This window comes from Rattus rattus, chromosome 7 (assembly GCF_011064425.1).
Source record: "Rattus rattus isolate New Zealand chromosome 7, Rrattus_CSIRO_v1, whole genome shotgun sequence".
Classification (NCBI taxonomy): domain Eukaryota; kingdom Metazoa; phylum Chordata; class Mammalia; order Rodentia; family Muridae; genus Rattus; species Rattus rattus.
Window position 1 is genome coordinate 97,991,789 of NC_046160.1, and position 23,146 is coordinate 98,014,934.

At 41.6% G+C, this 23,146-nt stretch overlaps 1 protein-coding gene across 3 annotated transcripts in view; it reads right to left on the reverse strand.

Annotated features, from left to right (window-relative positions):
• Numb (NUMB endocytic adaptor protein) overlaps positions 1-17,511 on the reverse strand; it is a 123,129-nt gene extending 105,618 nt beyond the window's left edge. Inside the window, exon 1 of one of the 3 annotated variants that reach the window (XM_032908103.1) lies at positions 17,434-17,511. The gene's annotated coding sequence lies outside the window, so the exon portion shown is untranslated. The other 2 variants (XM_032908102.1, XM_032908104.1) reach the window with 2 other exon arrangements.
• Between the last annotated feature and the right edge of the window lie 5,635 nt (positions 17,512-23,146).

Genomic DNA, 23,146 nt, shown 5'->3' on the forward strand with positions numbered 1-23,146 from the left:
CTAGAACTTTGAGATATACTGCACATGTACTAAACCCCAACTTTTTACTGTACATTTCTGACTATGAACTTGCATAGTCAGGTAGCCTTTCTAGCGGTCAGGATAAAAAATACAGAATATTTAAAATAGTCCCTCCATGCCATGTGCAATCAAACCTTCCTTCAACTCCTGGAAACTACCAGACAGTTTTCTATCCCTGTAGTTTTACCTGCTTTAAAATATTACAGAGGGGGACTGGAGAGACGGCTTAGTGGTTAGGAGGTTCTTCCAGATGACCCAAGTTAGGATCCCAGCACCCATGTCAGATAGCTCACAACTGCCTGTAACTCCAGTTCCAGGAAATCTGACACCGTCTTCTCATCTCTGTAGGTACCTGCGTGCGCACAGTATCTAAAAGATACTGTAGTGGAATCACACATAGCCTTGCGAGTCTGAATTCACTCGTATTGTAAAATACCACTGTATGGAGGTACCAAAGTGTCTCAGCTTACCAGTTACAAACATATCTAGACAATTTCTGGCTTGAGGCAGTTAAGGCATTAAGCATATAAGGTTCTGTGTGATGTTTTCATTTCACTTGCATACATATCTTCTACTACTGTTAGATCATTATTGTAAGTGTACATTTAGCTATGTATGAAAACCCTAACTGTTTTACAAAGAGTATAACAACAATAAATACGAGTTTTTGAATCTTAAGAGAAAATAAGCTTAGACCTTGTGGTGGTTTGAGTGAAATGAACCCATAGGCTCATATACTTCAATGCTTGGTTCCTAGTTGGACTGTTGGGAAGGATAAAGAGGTGTGGTCTTGTTGAAGGTCTGTCACTGGGTGTGAGCTATGAGGTTTCAAAAGACTATACGAGGCCTGCGCTGTCTGTATGTCTGTCTGTCTGTGAGTGAGTGAGGTTTCAAAAGTCTATATCAGGCCCCGTCTGTCTGCCTCTATCTGTCCGTCCGTCCATCCATCTATCTGTCCGTCCATCCATCCATCCATCCTTCTTTCAGTTTCTCTGCCTGCTGCCTATGGTTCAAGATGTAAAGCTCTCAGTTACTGCTCCACCATCATGTCTGTCTGCTTCCAGCCATGAAAATGGACTAGCCCTCTGAAACTGTAATTAAGTGCTTTTCTTTTTTTTTTTTTTTTTTTTTTTTTTTTTTGAGCTGGGGACCCCAACCCAGGGCCTTGTGCTTGCTAGGCAAGTGCTCTACCGCTGAGTTAAATCCCCAACCCCTTAAGTGCTTTTCTTTATAGGAGTTGTCTTGGTCATGGTGTCTCTTCACAGGTAGCAAGCGCAAGGCCCTGGGTTCAGTCCCCAGCTCCGAAAAAAAGAAAAAAAAAATTTAATATGGAATGTTTGAAATCACACATATAAGCCTTAACAGTCACAGGGTATAGGGGTGCATGTTAAATCCATTAAACCATGTGGGTTTAAATTCTCTTAAGGCTGTACAAATTAAATAGTATGTTTATTTTGGATATATACGATAAGAAAACAGAAAGACAGCTATCTAACAACTTGTATTCATTTAGGCTCTCAGAAGTAGTTTTGTTTTTAATGAAGTGAGATTATGAACCTTCCACTTTCTATCAGTCCTCACATCCTGTCTGTGAGTTAAGGATAAATATTTAGACTGTAATTACAGATTATACTGATTTAGTACAAAAGTGGTTGTTGCTATACTAAACCAGTAAATGCTGGTTTAGCGAAATGGCAATATATTTCCCCTCCATACAAAAGGGTATTTATAATTTGGGGGAAAACATCTTGAAACAATTTTCTACGGATTATTTTTGTATACTGAATCACAAGTTTGAAGACTATCCACCCAAAGAATCCATCCTTACAGGTCACCCCAAAGACAAATGACAGGTAGTAAGACATACATACCATCACTAAAAGGAAATACTTAAAGGTTAATGAGCTTATTTTTCTTATTTTGTAATTTTGGTGCCAAAGACTGGACCTAGGGCAATGTGTATGCTAAACTCAGGCTCTCTATGCCTCAAAGTTTTTAGCTGGAAAATAAAACCAAACAGCAACTCAACGGGTTGCTGAGAGGATTAAGTCAGTGAGTAATGTAAGAACTGAGAACAAGTCTTGTAACACACTGACGCTGCTGGTCATTACCTAACCTACAGGACTGTCATTTCTTACACATGGGTTAAACACAAAAATGCTCCACTAAGTCTCTGCTTCAACCCGTATGATCATACTTTAAGTGTTCTAATGATCAACAATGTTGAATTCATCAAGTATATACAAAATTCAGAATCAGTTACCATTTTCTCCCCATTATGGTACCAAGCATTTGAGCCTCACTGTTAATAAAAACACAAACTGGCACCACTTCTAGAAAGGAACTGTGTAGTGCTTTCCCAAGCCTGAAAGTCTGTTAAAATACTTTGAATTAATCATTCTGGTTATAAGAATCTATTCTAGGGGTTGGGGATTTAGCTCAGGGGTAGAGCGCTTGCCTAGGAAGTGCAAGGCCCTGGGTTCGATCCCCAGCCCGAAAAAAAAAAAAAAGAACCAAAAAAAAAAAAAAAAAGAATCTATTCTAAAAATACAGAAATATAAATGAAGACTTATAGTTAACAATGTTCTCTGGTGAGAAGGCTTAGTGGCTAAGAGTACTGGCTGCTCTTCTAGAGGGCTTGGTTCAAATCCCAGCAAGCACATGGTAGCTCACAGGTCTAACTCTAGTTCTAGGAACCCTTCCTGCCTTCACAGTCACCAGGCACGCATGTGGTACACTTACATACACATGCATGTAAAACACCCATATCACCAGGCACGCACGTGGTATACTTACATACACATGCATGTAAAACACCCATACACATAAAATACACTTTTTTAAAATGTTCATTGAATAATTTTAGTCATTTATAACTGAAAATTAAAGAATCTAAAAGTTAGTGCTATAAAATTGATTGCACAAAAGATGAAATGAATGAAATGATCCCCAGCAGCTGTAAACCATTTTCAAGTACTTATATTAAAAAGCATACTCTATTTAAGAGGGGAGAGGGACAGAATCAATCAAAACTAAGTATGTATGAAAATGCCATAAGAAAAGCTGTTACTTTGTACGCTAATTAAAAACTGAAGTTCCTCACTGTATTCAGGTACAGTGATACAAGCCTATAATCCTGCACTTGGGAGGTTAAGGCATTTGGATTCTGAATCTGATGCCAAGTCTGGGCTACATAGTGAGACTGTCTCAAAAATATAAAAAAAGTACTTTATTACTAGTCACATGTACTATGCAACACCAAGGACCAGACCCATTTGTGAGGGATCAGGTCTGTCTTTGCCAGTTTGTAAATCTCTTTGATCTGTCAGCTTCACCTTTAGTCAGGTGGAGACAATGGGGCAGAGCTGACTAGGACTGGAATAGGCTCTTCCTGGAGTGTATAAAGTTGTTGCTGGTCTGGAGCTGGCTATGCAGACCAAGCTGTCCTCTAACTTGCAGAGATCCACCTGCCTCTGCTTCCTGACATACTAAGGCTAAGGACAGGCATCACCATGCATCACCATGGCATCACCATGCCACGGATGAATTTTTGAGAGTTCTCGGGGTTGGGGATTTAGCTCAGTGGTAGAGCACTTGCCTAGCAAGCATAAGGTCCTGGGTTCGGTCCCCAGCTCCGGGGGGAAAAAAAGAAAAGAAAAAAAGAGAGTTCTCAAGTCCAAAGAATTTACTCTTGGTCATCCTAAGGAACTCTACAATTTAATTATGAAAGGAGTTCTGTTGGCAAGCATCTTGAGAGGAACAGAAGGTAAATAATATAAAATTCCACCTGTTCTGGACAGAGCTGAAACCACCCACTGCCTATGATATAAAACAAGATGGTCCTCTTCCCAGCTGTAAATCCAAGCTATTCACAACCTCTGCCCCAGTGGCATAAATGCCTTGTATACTCAAATAATATCACATTAACTAAATTTGTATGCCAATAATGGGAACAACAGACATTGCTATGGCGCGTGCATATATTCGCACAGGTGCGAGTGTGCGCGCACACACACAAACACACACACTCATCCCCCAAGACAGGGTTTCTGGATGTAGCTCTGGCTGTTCTGGAACTCCCTCGTAGATCCACCTGCCTTTGCCTCCCTAATGCTGGGATTAATGGCATTGCACCACCACTACCTGTTATGGTTTGCCCTGGAGTTATCTGTATTTTGATGCTAATTCCACTGTTCCACTGCCCCAAGGACAGCTGCCTAGTCAGTACTCAGGGGCCAGGTGACTTCACCAGAACCTTCTCCCCATCGAATCTGTAAAATACAAGTGAGGGGCAGGTACAGGATAGAAGCCTGTGATTGGAGGAGAAGGAAGGATGAGCGGGAGAGAAGTTTGAAGGAAGAGGAGGAGACTAGGACCAAAGGAAGGGAGACAGGAGGGACAAGGCGAGAAGCCGTGGCAGGGCAATATGGCGGGTGACGTTAAGATTCTACGCTGTACCTTTACAGGTTGTTACAAATGTTCTTAAGGGATGGATGGTACCAGGCTTTGTATGTTTGGGTGGACAATTATATCTTACCAATTGGGTCAAAGGTTATTGTGTTGTGTGTTCTTTTATGTGACAGTTTGAGTGTAGGAAAGTGTGTGGTGGCAAGAGACACTGGGCCACCATGGAGTAGGGATGTGCTTCCGCCAAGATATCTAGCAGACATCTTGGGGCACCGCAGTGCTGGACCTAGCGGGGTAAAAGACAACAATACCTCTTTTTTATTTTTATATTTTTACAACAACACATACTCCCTCACTAACTAGGTCTACTGGATGCAGGAAAAAGACCACAAGAATATGAGTATTTGTTAAAGGAACGCCATTAATGTAATTTCAGTTATGAATACTCAATTTATCAAATGAAGTCAAAGTTCTTCAGAGTCTGCTAACAAATCTATTAATAATGAAAAAGTAAAGAATTCAGTGCAAAGTAAACATACACCAACATATTTAATCTGAATTAGGAAAAATAATTAGAAGAGTCAGTAATTTTCCACAGAACAAAACTCAACTTTTACAAAACAACAAAAGGAAAAGAAAGGCATGGCAAGATGTCAATCAAGCCAGCAGTCTGCTTCCCGGGAAGTCAGTCCATTCCTGGCAAAGAACTGGCCTCATATCTGAAACAGAGCCCTAAAAACAGAAATGAGACACATAAAATCCAAATGTAAAACACATACACAGATACGTATATATGTACATATATATGAAAATAGGTAGGTAGATAGACAGACAGACAGACAGACAGGCAGAGGTAAGTACTTCCCTTGCTTTTGTTTTTAAGTCATCCAGAAGAGATAAATAAAGACCTATTAAAATCATAAGGGCTAGAGAGATGGCTCAATACTGTCTGTTTTTCCAGGATTCTAATTTGATTCCCAGCGTCCATTGGCAACTCCAGCTCAAGGGATTTGGTGTCCTCTTTGGTCTTCTGCAGGCACTGCATGTGCATGGTACACAATCATACAATAAACAAACCACCCACAGCTGTAAACAAAACGTTGATTTGTAATACAGAAAAAGAAAACAAGGAAAACAATTTAAAAGCCCAACTTAATGGTAAGGATATGGTTCAGTAGAACATTTGCCTAAAATGCAAAAGGCCTTAGGTATCCAGCACAGAAAAGTTTTGTGTGTGTGTGTGTATGTGTGTGTGTATACACATTTTTTAATAACAAATAATATATATTTAACTCTAAATCAAGAAGAGTTCTATAAACCAGTAAGTTTCTTTCAAAATGTCACATAAGTCTTCTAAGTTGTAAGATATTTATTTTTTCTCTTCTTAGTATTGCTATAGCTCCAATCTTGTGCCTTACTGAGGAGCTATACCCTCAGTCCATCTTTTATTTAAAAAGCAAACAAAAAGACTACAATTAGTGTTTGTACAGGATGTGTGGGGGAGCATCCATTTCATGTCATGCATACAAAGGTCAGAAGTCAGTTTTTGGGGTTGGGGATTTAGCTCAGTGGTAGAGCGCTTGCCTAGGAAGCGCAAGGCCCTGGGTTCGGTCCCCAGCTCCGAAAAAAAAGAACCAAAAAAAAAAAAAAGAAGTCAGTTCTTTCCTTCTACCTTTACCTGAGTTCCTGGGATCAAACTCACAGACTGTCAGGATTCCAGGGCAAGGGCCATTATTCACCGAGTTATCCATCAACCCCATTTCTTACAGTTTTTAGCCAGTTCCTGGAGCTAATTGTAGGTAGTTGTGAGCCGCCTAAAGTGGTTGCTGGGGACAGAACTCTAAAAGAGTAGCAAGCACTTTTTGAAGATTTACTCATTGTTTTAAATTGTGTACATGTATATGTCTGTATGAGCTTATGTGTACCACATGCATGCAGATGAGCACAGAGGCCAGAGGGCATTAGATCTCCTGGAACTGAGTTAACAGTTGTGAAAACCTAATATGGATGCTGGGGCCCAAACCTGAGTCCTCTACAAGAGCAGCCAGTATTCTTACTCATGGAGCCACCTCTCCAGCCAGGAGTAACAAACACTATTAACCAACAAGCCATCTCTTCAGCTATCATATATGAATTTTTGTGTGGACATGTGTTTTTATTTCTATTGGGTATATTGGTTATATGGTAGGGTTTTGTTTTTGTTTTTGTTGTTGCTTTTTATGTACGTTCCAGAAATCAGACTTAAGTGTCCAGGTTTGTGTGGCAAGTGCTTTTATCCACTGAGCTATGTCATGGGCTTCCACCTGTAGAGTTTTAAAAAGCAGTTGTAGTATTTACATTCCTGCAGGCAATGAGAATAGAAATTTCAATTTCTTTTCTTTTCCTTTTGGTATTTTGAAATGGGTATCATATAGCCCCAGCTGACCTTCAACTCTACTATATTGTGAAGGTTGACCATGAATTCCTTATCCTCCTCCCTCCGCCTCCCAATTATGGAAATTACGAGCATGCCAGATCACACGCAGATTCTAAGCGTTCCAGATTCTTCACATCCTCATCTGTACTTGCTATTTGTCCCTCCCTGCCATGTTGGGGATCAAGCCAAGGGCCACATCCACCACAGGGGACTACACTGAGTGCTACACTCTCCAGGTCTTATTTTTGATATAATATATAACTTTTGTTTTAATATAGATCATACTATACATCCCAGGCTGAACTTACATTTATAGTTGTCCTGCCTCGGCCTCCCTAGAACTCAGATTACAAGCAGGTATATGTCACCATGTGTTAAGACTAGCTATAGCCATTCTAATAGATGCTAAGTTGCATTTCTCTGATGGTTAATGATGTTGAAAATTTTATGTGTTTATTAGCCTTTTATGCCTTTGAAAAAATGTCTATTCGGATCTCCTATCAACAGATTCATTATCTTTTGAAAAAAAATTGTCTTTTCATTGTTAGGAGTTATAAATTTTTTATATGTTATGGATATAAGTCTCTTACCAGACATGATTTGTATTTTCTACCTTGTATAGATAATTTTCTATATATTTTCTTCTGTCTTATATAATCTTTTAATATATCTCTATATATTATGTATTTTCTTATTTTTTACGATTTATGACCTACTTTGGGGTAATTTTTGTGTATAGCTGTGGAAGGGACTCAGCTTTTTGTGTATATTTATCTACTCTCCCCAGCACTTGGGAAGCTGAGACAGGAAAAGTTCTCTGAGTTAAAGGGCAGCCTGCACTAAGCAGCAAGTACCAGGCCAGCAGGGCTACAGAGCAAGACTCTGTCCACACACACACACACGCACACGCACACACACACACACACGCACACGCACGCACACACACACACGCGCACACACACAGACACACAGACATTAACAGCATTATTAAATGAAACCATTCAATAAAAGCAATGGTGTTAGTAAAGCCATTAATATAATGTTGAACTTTCTTTCTAAAAAGGAGAGTTAATGCTTCCTTGCCACTCTTAGTAAAAACTTACTTAATTGGAAGAGGTTCAGTTTACATGCTAGAGACACAGCATTTAACTACACAATAAAATACTGGCCTAATTTGCCTGGAGTTTTAGTCCAAATTAACAAATTAAGCCAAAAACACAAAAACAAAAGTAGTTAAAAGTGATTTAAAATGTAAAATTTCATTTTTTAAAAGGTTTTACTTTTAATAGTGTGTGTGTGTGTGTGTGTGTGTGTGTGCTGTCTGTGTGTGTGTGTGTGTGTGTGTGTGTGTGTGTGCTGTCTGTTGTGGGGGTTTATACATGAGTGCCGCATCCACAGAGTCCAAAAATCGGGGCTGGACTCCCTAGGGCTAGGTTATAGGAGGTTATGAGCTACCTGACATGGGTACCAGGGACCAAATGCTGGTCCTCTACAAAAGCAGTATATGCTTTTAACCACTAAGCCATCTTTCCAGCCCCATATGTAAAATGTTAAAGTATACTCTCTTCCTAATTGCCACACGGCATATAATTACAATAACTGGGATATTAGCTCAGCTAATCTGTAAAAGAGAAATTTTTAAGCCTAAAGTTGTTTTAACTGTAACAATTTACCCACAAATACTATAGACTATAGCATAAACGTTATAAACTATAAACTATAAAATTACAAAAGACTTCTCATTTATCAACATTAACCTGGTAATGAGCATAGAATAGATTCAATTTTATAGATGAAAAAACTGAGTGTAAAAGCTCTAATAAACTATGTTTATTAGACATAAATTAATAAGATAATTTCTTTATATAATTTATACTTATATTCTTTTACAACTTTATAAAAGTTGGATTTTATCCGTTTTATCATGCTTCCGCTAGATGTAATCACATCTTTTCCAATATTATTATATGACAGATACAGATATGTCTATGTAATAATCAGGCTAATCTGTGGCTCTGTAACACTCCAGATTTGTCTTTTTGTTTTAAGAAGATAAAAGAGGGGGTTGGGGATTTAGCTCAGTGGTAGAGGGCTTGCCTAGGAAGCGAAAGGCCCTGGGTTCAGTCCCCAGCCCCAAAAAAAAAAAAAAAAAAAAAAAAAAAAAAAGAAGATAAAAGAGGGATTTATTTAAACTAAGAAATATCAAGACCTAAAGTGTGTTATGGTTTGGATTCATGGCTCACTGGCTCATGTTTGAATACGTGGTAGCCAGATGGTGGCACCGTTTTGGGAGTGTGTTCAACCTTTAGGAGGTGGAGCCTAGCTGGAAGAAGTAGGTTCCTAGGGGGCAGGCTTTGAGCCCAAGCTCTCTATTTTGTCTATGTAGCTATAACAAACCATGCCAAAAGCACCAACCAACCACAGAGGACAGAGCCGCAGCACCATGCTTTCCCTGACAAGACGGACTCTATTTCCACTAAAATATGACTCAAACCTCTCCTACCTTAGTTCTCCAGAGGGACAACGGTTAACTAATACAGAAAATTGGTACCGGGAATGGAGCTGTTGCTGTAGTAAGCCTGACAGTGTGGTTCAAAGGCCTTTGGAACTAATTTATGGAAAGAATGTGGAAGAGTTTGGATCAGCAAGCTAAACAAGTCTTGGAATGCTGTAAACAGAGCTTAACCAGCCATTTTGGTGGGAATCAGAAGAACAGAATGCCATTAGACATGCAGACAGTAGACTCATGAACTTTTGAGAGAAAAAGATATAACAGGAATTGGTCTACAGGCTCAATTCAAGTTACATTCTGGGTGTAGGGAGCAATCTGGCTATATTCCATATCCTGATAATTTGAGTAAGGTTAAATTCAAAATGTATTAATCATTTGGAAGAGAAAACTTCAACGCACAGCACAGCATCTAGGCTGTGACACGTTTATTGCTGGCTGCTTTCAACTAGGTTCTCAATGAAAAATCTAAGCCAAATGGGGCAGAAAGGCATGAAAAATGTGCAGTTTGGCAAGGGAAAAAGCATAAGAACATTTAAAGTTGTGTATGAGATGAATATTTAAAAATACCCATATTCCGTTATTAAATTGGCTACACTTTAGAAAAGCTATACACTTTGAAAGACCCCACCCAGAGGAAGCTCTAGGGTGAAACAATGCAACCTCTGGTAAATCTTCAATTAAAAGGGGAGTGCCTGGAAAAGGGAAGTGTTTGAACAGAGAATGCCAGAGCAGTGGCACCCTAATCCAACAGGGCCACCTAAGATTCACCCACCCAGGTAAGGCTGCTACAATTACAATATCTGTAGGAACCAAGCAAGCTACATGCCGAGCTGGCAAACAGTCCCCATTCAGGTGGTGCTGATTTTGGAGGCATACTTGTGCCAAGGTTCCAGAAAAAAGCTAATGAGGCCCAGTAATATAAACAGAGAGGCACTACAAACAAAGAGGCCCTGAGAAAGTGATGTGTGACGCTCCGAGGAAGAAGTCTAAGTTGCAATGGAAACCCAGCATGTTGGAGATACCAGGAATTGTTATCTGTTCAACTGTCTGTTGAAATTGAAAAAGCTACAGGTACTGAGAAGAGCCAGCCCTAGAGAAAGGTCCATGTGCTATACTAGTGACAACACTAAGGGCTAAGCTCCAGTCCACTAAAGTATGTGACACCACCACAAAACCCAGAAGCCAGATATGGAGGTACAGGATTTGTTTGCCTTGCTGAGTTTTAGTCTTGTTTCAGCTAATTTTTACTTGCTAACCTCATTTCTTAACTGTGCAAGGGAAGTAGGCAACCTGTTTTTATTTTATAGTTGCTCACGGCTAAGAGTCAAGAGACTTTGGCCTTTGAACTTTAGTAACTGTTGGTACTGTTACAATTTTGTGGACTCTGGAAGTTGAACTAAATGTATTTCACACTATGAGCAATACACCTAAGCTTATGAGGGACAAGAACAACAACAAAAAAGTAATAGTTTGGATGTAAAATGTCTCCTAAAAGCTCTGGTGTTTCAACATTTGGCATCACATAGTGCTTATGGGGAAGTTGTGGAAGCTTTGGAAGCTGCAGCTCAGTTGGAGGAAGTGGATCACTGGACAGTAGGTCTTGAAGATCTACGGTTCAGCTCCAGTTCCAGTCCAAGTTCTCTGCTTTACAACCTACAATGCAAGTTCCTCCTGCTACAGATGGAGCCCAAAGCCACTATGCCACCCCTGCCTTAAAGCTGTAAGCTAAAAATGAAGCCCTCCTTCAGCAGCAGCTTCTTTCTGGGAATTTGTCAGTGATAAGGAAAGGTAATACATTCTCATTCTAAATATAAAATCGATAATAAAGGGGGCTGGAGAGATGGATCAGCAGTTAAGAGAATTTGGTGCTCATCTAGAGGTCCCAGGTTCAAGCCCCAACACCTACATTGTAGCTCAGACCATTTGTAATTCAATTCCAAGAGATCCAATGCCCCCCTCTGACCTCTGAGGGTAGCAGGCACACACAGTACAAGGCAAGAACACTAATACACATTTAAAAAAAATGAAAATAAAAGCAAGTTTTAAGAATTAGTAGCATTATCCACAATATGACTGAAATGTATGAAGACATACAGACTAACATCCCTTTCCGAAGCAAAAGATAATCGAGATCCATCTTAAAGTTATAAAATTGGCAAATTTGTAGGTTCTTCCTTTCTCTCACTTTGCTATCCTTCCTCTTCACTAACAAAATGGGGAGGCGGGGTCCACGGTGGTACAATACCTATAATTCCAGGACTGCGGAGGTGAAGACTGAAAAACCAGGAGCTATTTGAAAAGTCTAAGGCCAGCCTAAGGTACAGCCTAAGCCTGTATGAAAAATTTTAAATAAACACACACACACACACACACACACACACACACACACACCCTAGGGGAAAAATTTAATAATCATTTTCTGAATTAATATATAAACAATATAATCAAATTACCATAATTGAGCTCTTGCTCTCTAGTAAGATAATCCAAGACTCTGATAGCTAGTTTAAGGCTAGTTGCTATGTCTTAGTACATACCTGTATGCCTAGTATTATGGTCACTGAGGTTGAAGGATTTTGAGCTTAAATCTATCTGGTGACACAGCAAGTTACTGACCAGACTAAACTATGAGTTGAAACCCTACTTCCAAACAAACTTTTAAAAATTTTAAAACAAAGCAGCCTAGTTATTAGGCCTGGGACTAAGACTCAAGTGTTTTAACACTTGCCTAACACATAAAAAGCCATGAGTTTGATTTCTAGCACCTCAAAACTTAACTAAAATAAGAAAAAGAAATTAAAGCATAAGGAAGCAATAAGCAAGTGGAGAGAAGAATTGGGCTGGAGCGCAAAAGTAGAATGCTTGCTGAGCATTCGTAAGGCTTGGTTTGGATCCTCAGTACTCCAAACACAAAACAACCAAGGAGCTGTCTCAGCCACTAAGGAACTTGTTGCCAAGTCTGACAAACGTGCATACGTGTGTGTGTGTGTGAGTTACGCACACATGTAATTTAAAAACACAGCCCATGCCTAATTTAAAATACAAAATAAATGAAAAGAAACTCAGCTTTTGCTGGGAGAGAAGGGGAAGTCATTGAACTTTTTTTTTTTTTTTTTTGGTTCTTTTTTTCGGAGCTGGGGACCGAACCCAGGGCCTTGCGCTTCCTAGGCAAGCGCTCTACCACTGAGCTAAATCCCCAACCCCAAGTCATTGAACTTTAATGGCTAACACAACAGCTCTTTGGCTAATCCTGAGATTTCTTAACTCCACAGGGCTGAGGCAAGGCTGTAGCTCACTCCTAGGTCCTGGGTCAGATCACCAGCACTAAGGGCTGAGGGAAGCAATAAGCCTACACGGTCCTGCCCTTCCTCTCATCTCGCAGGACTCAGAAGCATCGGCTCACTTACTTGCATTCTAGCATTACTGCCTGAGTGGGAGAAAACACAGTTATGAGAAGCAGCAGGAACTGTAGGGATCTAAGAATAAGTCCAGAAAGTTGCAAACAGGACCGTCCTCCTTTACATATGTCACTGCAGGAAAACTGCCAAGGACAGCTCCCTCCTCTAGCCACATTTCCTGCAGATCCTCCAGCTCTTCCTTAAGCATGTCAAGGATGCCTATTCTTCCTTAGCTTCAAGCCTCTTTTTGCATCAAGATTTCAAAGTGCATAGTATGTATTCTCCAAAAGTTCCCTTTATTCTTGTCTTACTTCTGAATGTGTATCCTAAAGCCTTGTACAGTAGTTCTACATCTAAGGATAAAATTCACAGTATGTTATAAAACCACAATTTCTTTGCAACTAAAGGATTTATCTTAACTCCAAGGTTTTAAAAAATAGAGTTTTTCAGGCACTTTATTGAATAAAGCACTTTTCAAAAAAGGTAGTGAGTTTACTATAGGATCTTTTCTGATAAAGGAATTCTTGAAGCAAAGTAAAAACCACACAGAGAGAGGGAATTTGGCTTTTACAGGCTGGATTCCCAGGCACCAACATTTCCAAGGATTACTATATGAGTAGCTGAGGCCAGGAGGCAGAAAAGGCTGAACAGAAGGTATTATAACGGAAAGAGAGGCCTGCCTAAAATAGAAAATAAGATAAACTATTACTAATTAAAGTTTCATTTAAAAATCACTTATCTAAATAAACCTTGATAAGTGCAAGTGAGTCTCAAGTCCAGTTGGGAAAGGTTTCTTTGGGATTCAAAATCTATCATTTATCCAACTACAGATTAATGAATTTCACTGTAAAACGAGTTGAGCAATCAAAGCTATTCATAGATAAGTATGATTAAATTATGGGTGAATAATACATTAACTGAATAAAGTCCAGTTATTAAAGCAAGTAATCTAATTGCCCAATATCCAACATTATGAGGAATGAACTTTTATATTTCTCTCCATATTTAAGATTTTAATTCTTACAAAATTCTTATGCTCACAAAGATATAAAGTGCAATCCAATAGTGATAGGAAAACTGCATTTAATTCAATGTAAAAAAAAAATTGAAAGTTTACATTTTTGGAAGTTTCATCTACCCCAATCCCCAAATAGTGAATTTTTTTTTTTTTTTTTTCTTTTTTTTTTTTTTTTTTTTTTTTTTCCGAGCTGGGATCGAACCAGGGCCTTATGCTTCCTAGGCAAGCGCTCTACCACTGAGCTAAATCCCCAACCCCAAATAGTGAATTTGTTTTGTGAAAAGACTATTTTTGAAATCATAAAATGATTATATGGTTTTTGGCCTCCCATTTGGAATTTAATTTTGGAATCAAAATTTTGTTTAGTTTGGAACCATCTGAAATAGAATTAAAAAGAGAAAAAAACTGAAAAGTATTGATGCACAGCTGCAGCAATATTCCTTCACAATTTCATAAAACATTAACGAAAGGTTGCATAATCCCCTGGATTAAAGGTTTTTAAAGAGACCTGCAAGGATTGTCTTTTTCAGTTTTCAGTACTGCTTTCTTTATTCTTATATCCACAGAAACAGATCTAAATCAATTCCATCTTGTTTGAAAACAAGCCATCTAGTCCTCAGTTTTGTTTTGTTTTGTTTTGTTGTTACTGTCACTGAGAAAAGGTCTTCACCAGGAGTGGTGGCACACCCCTTCACTCATAGCACTCAGGAGGCAGAAGCAGGTAGGTGATCTCTTGAGTTCCTGGTCTAGAGAGCCAGTTCCAGAACAGCCAGGGCTACATTGTCTCAAAAAGATTTAAAAAAAAAAAAAAAAAAAGAGGGGGATAGAGGGGGGTAGCTTGTTGTGTAACCCAGGCTAGCCTCTAATCAACATCAATCCTCCTGCTTCATCCTCTCAGGTGTCTAAATTATAACTGTGCACCAACATGCCTGACAGTTAATCTGGTTTTCAAGAGAAAAAACAGTCCCCAGCTCAAAAAAAAAGAGAGAGAGAGAGAGAAAAAAAACACTTTTCTAAGAATAAGACAAAACGTTCATATACACTTTAAATACTGTAAATTACATTTAGTTTCCTGAGACAAGTTAAGTATACAAGATATACTGAACCCATTTCACTCTCAGGAAAATAAAATCCACAAAACAAAAGCTCCTTCACAACCCACAAGTGTAACTGAGCCTCTACCCCATCAGTATTTTTTCTCTCTCCTTTCTCCCTCCTTGGTTTTGTTGTTTAAAGCCTGGTCTTATTCTCTAGCTCAGGCTGGCCACTGCCTTCCAGCAATCCTCCTGCCTCAGATATCAGAGTGCTGAGATTAGCCTCTAAAATTAAGCTATCCTTTCATTTTTCTCTCTTGCAATGTTTACTTTTGTGCTTATTTATCCTTTATACATGAAATATTCTAAACCAGTTCAATGTTGAGTTAGTTGATCAATGTTAATATGTCTTCTCAGTACAGAGAGAGGAAAACTGGCAACAGGAGGGCACAGGTGAAGCTGCAGAGGGCCATCTGAACAACGCCACTGTTTCTCTGCCTCACGTTCCCTGTAAGTGAGCATGCCAGGTTCTCGGGATCCAAAAAAGTTCCCCAGAATCAGAGGCTCAACACAATTCACAGTAATTCAAACTGCTGTATCACCACCTGAGAACTACCACAAAATAAATAACTTAATTCCTTAATACTGAATGCTTAATATTGATGCTTCTGCCATGCTGTGTGACTCAAAATAGTTTGTCAAACTTTTCTGACTGTAAGACAAAGATTTTACACTGTGACTTAAAAGATATAAGAAGTTTCCCTAAACAAGAGTTTTCTTTATCAAGTAGTATATTCTGTTTTATGTTCAATATTCCATTTTTTTAAGATCTCAAAAAAAATTCTTGGGTTAGGGGAGTAGCACTTTTTATAGAGCTCATGCCTAGCATGTGTGAGATATTTAATATCACCCACAGTACTGGGGGGGGTACCTTTTATAATAAGATGTGTTCTCTCTCTCATCTCTTCAGCAAGATGGGCAGGTATTCTAGTATTTTAAGGTTCTGACTGCTGCTACTTTTCACTAAAGCAAGTTGTCCTCAGAATATGATCCCATGAAGAACACTAAGCATCGCTTGGGAGAAATTCTTGAACCCCACCCCTAGGCCTTCTGGATCGGAAATCTCAGGTGGAGCCAACCAACCTGTAGGAAGGTGTTTCCAGTCTTCGATCTTTCTAAGTAACAAACCAGTGCTGAGTTCTGCACCAGTCACCACTCCAAAAATTCTACAAATTCATAAAAAAAAAAAAACAAACCAACAACTTTTTTGGAATACTTGTAGTCTCAGCACTCAGGAGACAGAGGCAGAGGGATCTCTATAAGTTCAAGGTGAGCTTGATCTCACCAGGGCTTCAGAGAAAGACCCTTTCTGACAAACGTATGAATGAATAATAAAATAAATATAATTTAAATCCCTCTCAGTAAAAACTGTTAGTATTACCAAAGAAGTAATAGTACAAGAATTCTAAGTTATTTTCAATTTAGCAGGGCATGCCTATCCACTTCATGAATACCCTCTATCTGATCAAGTCACAGAAGTCCTTTAGTTCGGCTATCCCTTCCCCTTTCCTCTCAAATTCCCCATCCTGTTGATGTTCTTATTTTCCAGTATTTTCGCTGTCATCCTAAAACTTATTTCTAAAGCCCTAGCCTCCAAGACACTGTAACCTTGCTTTTAAGGACGGAGTCTCTGGTCCAGCTTGGCATATTAGTAATAATTAGTTTCTCCTGTTTTCGGAAGCCCTCACTAGCACCATTGTTAAATTCTCATATCCACTGGCTTGGCCAGCTTCCACAAGACCACAAGACCACTCACCCACTCCCGGGCAAGTTTCCCCAGATCTCTCTTAACTCCCTCCCTCCAGGGAAATTACTCTTCCCCTCTTACCTCCAACCCTTTTTGCTTAAGGGGAACTTCCACTTTGCCGCTGAACCCTTATCCTAGTCTCAAATCCCAACTCGTGCGACTCGAAGCCGTCACTTTGAGGGTCCTCCCTCAGTCCAGACTCCAGTCCCAGACCCGCTGTGGGGGGCAGGGCGCCGCGGTCCCTCCCCGCAGGAGTTCGTTCAAGGTCTCCACCCCGCAGACCCTTCCTCCTCCGACAGCTGCCCTTCTCACGGGGGTTCGCACCGTACTCGGTGCCTTTCCTCCACTCCCTGTCACCCCGGACCCCCGCCACCCTCGGTCTCCTCACCTCCCACCACTCTCTGACAGGGGCCACTCCCAGTTCTCTCGGCCCCCTAGGCTCCCAGAGCCCCGAGAAACCCCGGTATCCCCTCGTCTCTCCGGCCCCGGGGCCACTTGCTCCGGGTCGCCCCCACTCGCAGACCCCCGCCGCTCCGGTCTCTTCAGGAAGCCGCACACACACGGGCTCCCGTCACTGTCCCCAGGGCTGCCTCTGGGCAGCCCAAGAGACCTCCCGGCCTGCCCCCGCCGGAGTCCCGCGCCAACCTACCTTCCCAGCGCGAACTCCGACGGCAGGAACCCGGCCGATCTCCCGCCGACCCCGACCCCGACGCACCCGGGCCCGCAGCCCAGGCCCCCGGCCTCTGCCTCCCGAGCGCACAGCTAGAGTTTCCGGCCCGCCACCGCCTCCGCACCTCAGGCCCGCCGCACCCGCACTCACCTGCCGCTGGCCCTGCACAACTCCGGCGCCTCAGACTCTACCTCCGCCGCCAGTAGTCACCAAGCGCCACCACCTCCCCCATGACAACAGGCCCGCCCCATCCCACACTTCCAACTTATCCATTGGCTGGAGGGGCGGCGGCTCTCTGCTATGATTGGTTGACTCTTCCTGCCCGTCATCCTGTCTTTACCGCCCCTTTTCCTGGACCGAGTCTTCGCCCCCGCCCGGACCTGGACCGGCCTAGATCGTGCTTTAGTTGTAATTGGTTGATGATTGGGTAGTTCGAAGTTATGATAGGCTACTGATAGTGTCTGTTACCTTAACTGGCAAGGAGTGTGCTGGCCGCGGTTGGTTCAAGCCCCGTGCACAGTTTGGTTGCGCAGTAGAAGCAAAGAAGGGGCAGATGCTCACGTCCGAGGTTACCGGGAAGGGTTAACTCTTTGTTGTGGGGCTGGCGCAGTAAACTCTTACTTTTCTGGTTCTCTTCCTAAAAGGGGAAACATCTCTGCCAGCTTAAGGAGGGAACGACTTCTGGGGCTGTGTCTAAGAACGGTCCAATTCCTCAACAGAAAGGTATCTCATAGATTAAAATTTTCCCTCGTGTTTTCTTCAAGTTTCCCTGAAGTTCTTTCCGGTAGTCTCCATGCTTAAGGTTAGGGCAGAGCGCAACTGTTTATTAAGCAGCAGTCTGTTTCCATTGCATTTATAAATATCGTCAAGAAATAATATTTATAATTGTGTCTGTCGTTTTAAGAGTTTCTCAGCTTCCAGACCCACTCTCCTGGGTCTGCCAAGTGACCAAACAACCATCAAGATTTGAAAACATGGGCAGCTATTTATCCTTATAGTGCTTTAGAAATAAGAAGTTCACGCGCCCACTACCACCTCCTAGCACTACCTGAGTTTTAAGTTTAGGAGTTCTTGTATTGCTAGCTGTCTGCCAGATACTAATCAATCAATCAATCTCTGTGTGTGTGTGTGTGTGTGTGTGTGTGTGTGTGTGTGTGTGTGTCTCTCTCTCTCTCTCTCTCTCTCTCTCTCTCTCCTCCCTCCCTCTTCTCTCTCCCTTTCTCCTTTCGCTCTCTTTCTACCTCTCCTATTCTTAGCAGTCTAAATTAGGACCATTGAATGAATCGCAGGGCTTTTCCCCCCATCACTTGGTACAATACACGAAAATAAATGATTGCACTTCTTATTCATTTGGGTACAAATCTCAGTAGGCATTTTTTGAGAAATCTGGTGTTGCTATAAAAACTCTGCTCCTAGAAATGCATTCGTCATTAGCTCTCTCTGCTTTCCTTTTTCCTTTTCAGCGCTTTTCCTGCTTCTAAATAAGAAAATGCTGGCCTGGTTACTCTCTCAGTTTCTAAGTCAAGTTTAAATATACCTTCTCCACAACTCCACCCGGAATATGCAAAGCTACGATAATAGATTTTTTTTTTTTTTAAGGAAGTCTATGCTCTCAAACACAAGGTCTTGGAATAAAGGCCTTCCTGTGGCTCCAGGAGTGGACTTTGGAAATTGTGTACTTTGCCCCTGCCTTTTTGCTGTAACTCTTCGTGCCATATCTCTTCTATTTATTAGCCCTCTGCCCTTTGCAAAGCAAGCTCCAGATCTAAAACTACGAAGCTTATTAGTTGGGATGGGGCAGGGTTGAGGGGTGTCTATTTTCTAGCATGTATTTTTAGTTGAGCTCAGATAAACTGCAAATTTCTATCATCAAACCAAGCAGAAATTATTCCTCCAGTAACTATACATAACAATAAAGTGGGGTTCCCCCCCCCCAGTTATCTTCTGGAACCTTCTTCCCTTTTTCTCTCATCCTCACCTTCCAATTTAGAAATAACCTCCCATTCGATTCAGTGACTCACAGAAAATCCATAAAAGGAAAGTGGGAAAGCCAAAATAACTCCAGAGACGCCTGAATCATTTCACTGAAGGAAAAGACCACGCACTGACCACGATAAGATGGAAGTGAAGACGGAAGGCCCGAGCTAACATCCCACGTGAGGCGAATGTGCAGACAGGAAGCTACCTGGTGAGGATGCAGCATCCCAGCATCCCTTTACACAGCCTTTGAATGCTTCGCCAGCAGCCCCCTCCTCGCTAGCCTTGGCGGTGTGCCGTGCTACCAGTTTTAGGGCAAGTCAGAAGGCAATGAGTGTCCTAGCAGATAGGAAACAATGACGTCATTGGAGGGCACGGCCATTATTATGGTACTTTGGGTAATAACGGCTTTGCACAGCCAGTGACCAGGTGCCATAAGGAACATAGAATTAGGCCAGTCTCACGACGGGGACTCGACATCTAAGTTTAGGGGCTCAGACTACTATCACAAAGGTTGGTGGATAATTGCCACAAAGGTCAGCCACTCCTTATCTCAGCTGCTGAAAACAGGTTTGTTTTTTTTTTTCCAGGGTGCTTTTGGCCACGCCTACCCGTCTACTTCCACCTTTCCCACCGTTCTCCTTTGTAAAATAAGAGGAAATTTAAAATAGACGTATGCTAACAGCAGGACAAGGAAGACTTGAAGGAAGGAACGCTTAAACACACATACTTTGAACTAACAGAGGCTGTTGGGTTAGCCTGTGCAGCACGCGGGAGGTTTGGGAGAGATTCTTGTTCAAAGCGCACGCTTTGGTTTTAGACTCACAAGGTTAGCGGGCAACGTGACTGCCCCCCCCCCACTCCCACCCCCAGCTTTGCTTTTCCTCCAGCTCTGTGTTGAACTTTTCCGGCACTCCCAGCCCCCCCACACCTCCTCTTAGAGATCAAGAGCCCTGGAGCCTGGTTGTCTGCTGCTCTGTGTTCTATGGCTGTCTGTGGAGGTTGGCGCAGATGCTATCTGTTTAGAACCTCTTGATTCAGACCGTGATGGCAGGTATGGTAAGGGCAAATGTGACTCTTATAAATACCAACTGAGTGGAAAATGGGGGGCTCAGTATAGCACCCCGATATCTGAGGGGTGCAGGAGAAGCCCAGGCCTTCATGGGCACTGATGGCGTTTCCTGTCTACCTTCTTACAGCGCCATGTTTCAAAGGGCAACACCCAAGTCTCCTTTTCTTTTTGCTTATTGTTGGGTTTTGTTTTGTGTTGCTTTTTTTTTTAAATTTTTGTTTGTTTGGGTTTTTGTTGTTTTGTATTTTATTTGTTTGTTTTTGTTTGTTTTGGGTCTAAAGGAACAAAAACCCCACCTTCGATAAGCTCTATTTCTTGCCTATGGAATTCTTCAGTTCTCTCACCTCCCCGTTTCTAGATGCAATTTCAATTCCAAATGGCCTAGAAAAGTAAGTTGCTGAGAGCAGACAAGGGCCACAGTTACCTGCCACCAGCCAACCATTGGAGGCAAGCCAAGATTGCTTGATAAGGGGTTGGGGGCGGAGGGGGGGGCGGGTTTCCTGAGCTTTCCTGATCCCAGAAGGTGGAGGAGGCTAACAAGGTAGAAGGGGTTAGAGAGAAAAGAGGGACTTGAGGGGGAGAAAGAATGGGGGAAAAAGGAGAAAAGCAAGAGACCAGACCTGAGAGGAAAAGGTGAGGAAAGCTAGAGTGCAGTCTGAGAGCTCAGGAAAGTGCTGAGGTGCCTGTGAGGCTGAGGCGGCCTCGGCCTGCGCTGCCTGTGGACTTCATACCTTGCAGAAGTGCAGAGTCTGCCTCTAGCTAGTTTGCTTGCTTAAAGGGAAGAGTGCCACGGATGCAGTCTGTAGTGCGCTCATTCCATATCTTCCTGGGAATCTTCCCCAAGTCCAAAGCCTACTAACTGGCAGCAGGTCAGAACTGACAAAGGAAGGACGTGTCTCCGGCTGAACACAAGGGAAAAGATGATTTTACCATCCCAAGCTGAAGAACTAATATTACACGGAAGCACCAAGCAGGTTTCCATGCTGGAACTAGGCACTATGGCTTCAAAGTTGAGACTGGATCGTGGATAAGGAGGAGAAACTGGGGAGTGTGTGGAAAGGGTTGTTCTCACGGGCAGAACTATTTGCTTTTTTTGTTTGTTTGTTTCAGATGCCTGTGATCTTTTTTTTAATGCCATACCAAGCCTAATTAGTAAATACTCATTTTCATCCTCAAGAAAAATGATGTGCCCCCTCTACCTGATCCACCTGTTATAGGTAAAACAGTGAGCTCATTTATAAAATGGAGGAGGTGTTAGCTCATAGTGCAGCCGCTGTGCTATTGAAGGAGGGCCCCTAGTTACTATCATCAGATCTCTGGGTGGACCAGCTATTCTTCTACTACAGGGAGTGGGCCAAGCAAAGTACTTAGCACCATTTAAAGTTTTGCCCATCCCTGTTTTTACATGCGTGAAGAGAGTTTCCTGGAAACATGGCTGTTTTCCAAAGATTTCTCAAGCAAAATGCCTTCAAGAACTCTCATGTCCCAGTTACATGGAACCTTACAAGAAAGCAAATTTAAACCTTCTTTGTTATGTTTTGACTGTTCTCATTATATAGCCCAGATTGTCCTCAAATTTAGTGGCAACCCTCCTCCTTTAGCTGCTCAAGTCTTGGGACTGCAAGGTATGCACCATTTGAACTAATATCCTCTTGAATCTAACACTCACCCACACCATGTCATTAATAATTTTTGGTTCTGCCGTTTACAAAGAACTGTAACTTTAGGGAAGTTGGTTCACCTCCCTAAGCTTCAGTTTCTTACTTACAAAATGAAATGCGTATTTGATATCCTTTGCTGTATAACAAATCGTCCTACAATTTACTAGCTTAAAACGTTTGTTACATTGATTATTTCATAGTATCTTGGAGTTCGAAATCCTCCTGCAGCTTTGCTGTGTCCTCTGGCTCTGGGTCTCTTCTAAGGTGTGGTCATCTGCTTCTTGGCTCTCGTACATGGTCCTTGGCAGGACTAAGTTCCTTGCCTTAAATCCTTAGTTCCTAAGGAGTTACAGACAGCAGGCCTTCATCAGGGCCTCGCCCTGGAGACTTTTTATGGATCATGACATAACAGGGCAGTTTACCTCATCAGAGCTAGCAAGAAGCAGAGAGAGAGAAGGCCAGACAAAGAGGGAAGCTAACCGTCCTTTGTACTCTGATCAAAGAAGTGATGTCACATCACCTTTGCCACGTTATTTAGTGTGCAGTATGCTATCAGGCTCCGCCTACATTTAAGGGGAGAAGCTTACACCATATAGAAACACTAGCAGGAGGGTCGTTTTCAGGAACCCTTTTAGAATTAGCCTACCTTAGAATAATAATAAGTCTTACCTACAAGGCTCATTTAAAAATAAAACGAATTCAGAGAATGTATGCAATTCAGGGCCAGCGTATATAATGCGATGTGTAATGTAACAAATATATAACTGTTATTACTATTAATCTTATTACTGAGTGTATATAATGATTGGTTTTCTCTCCTGGCTTCTAGAAGGAAATCTTTTATGAGAAATAAATGAGATACATCATCTAATCCTGACAGTCATAACTAATTAATAACCGTTAGTTATTATTAACAGTATTAGTGTGTGATACCTAATTCTCTTCAAGCTATTGGAAAGGAATACTATCAAATGGTGACTTTTACAAGTTGATCTAACTTTGTAATGTTCCCTCTTTCAGTGAGAGGCCTACCCTTGCCAGAGCACCAATTCTAGATTTAGACTTCCTAAAATATGTCCAAAGAATCATAACCTAGTCTAATTTTCCTATATTTCTTCTATTGAGGAGGGTATGCTCAAAACCTGCAAGACAG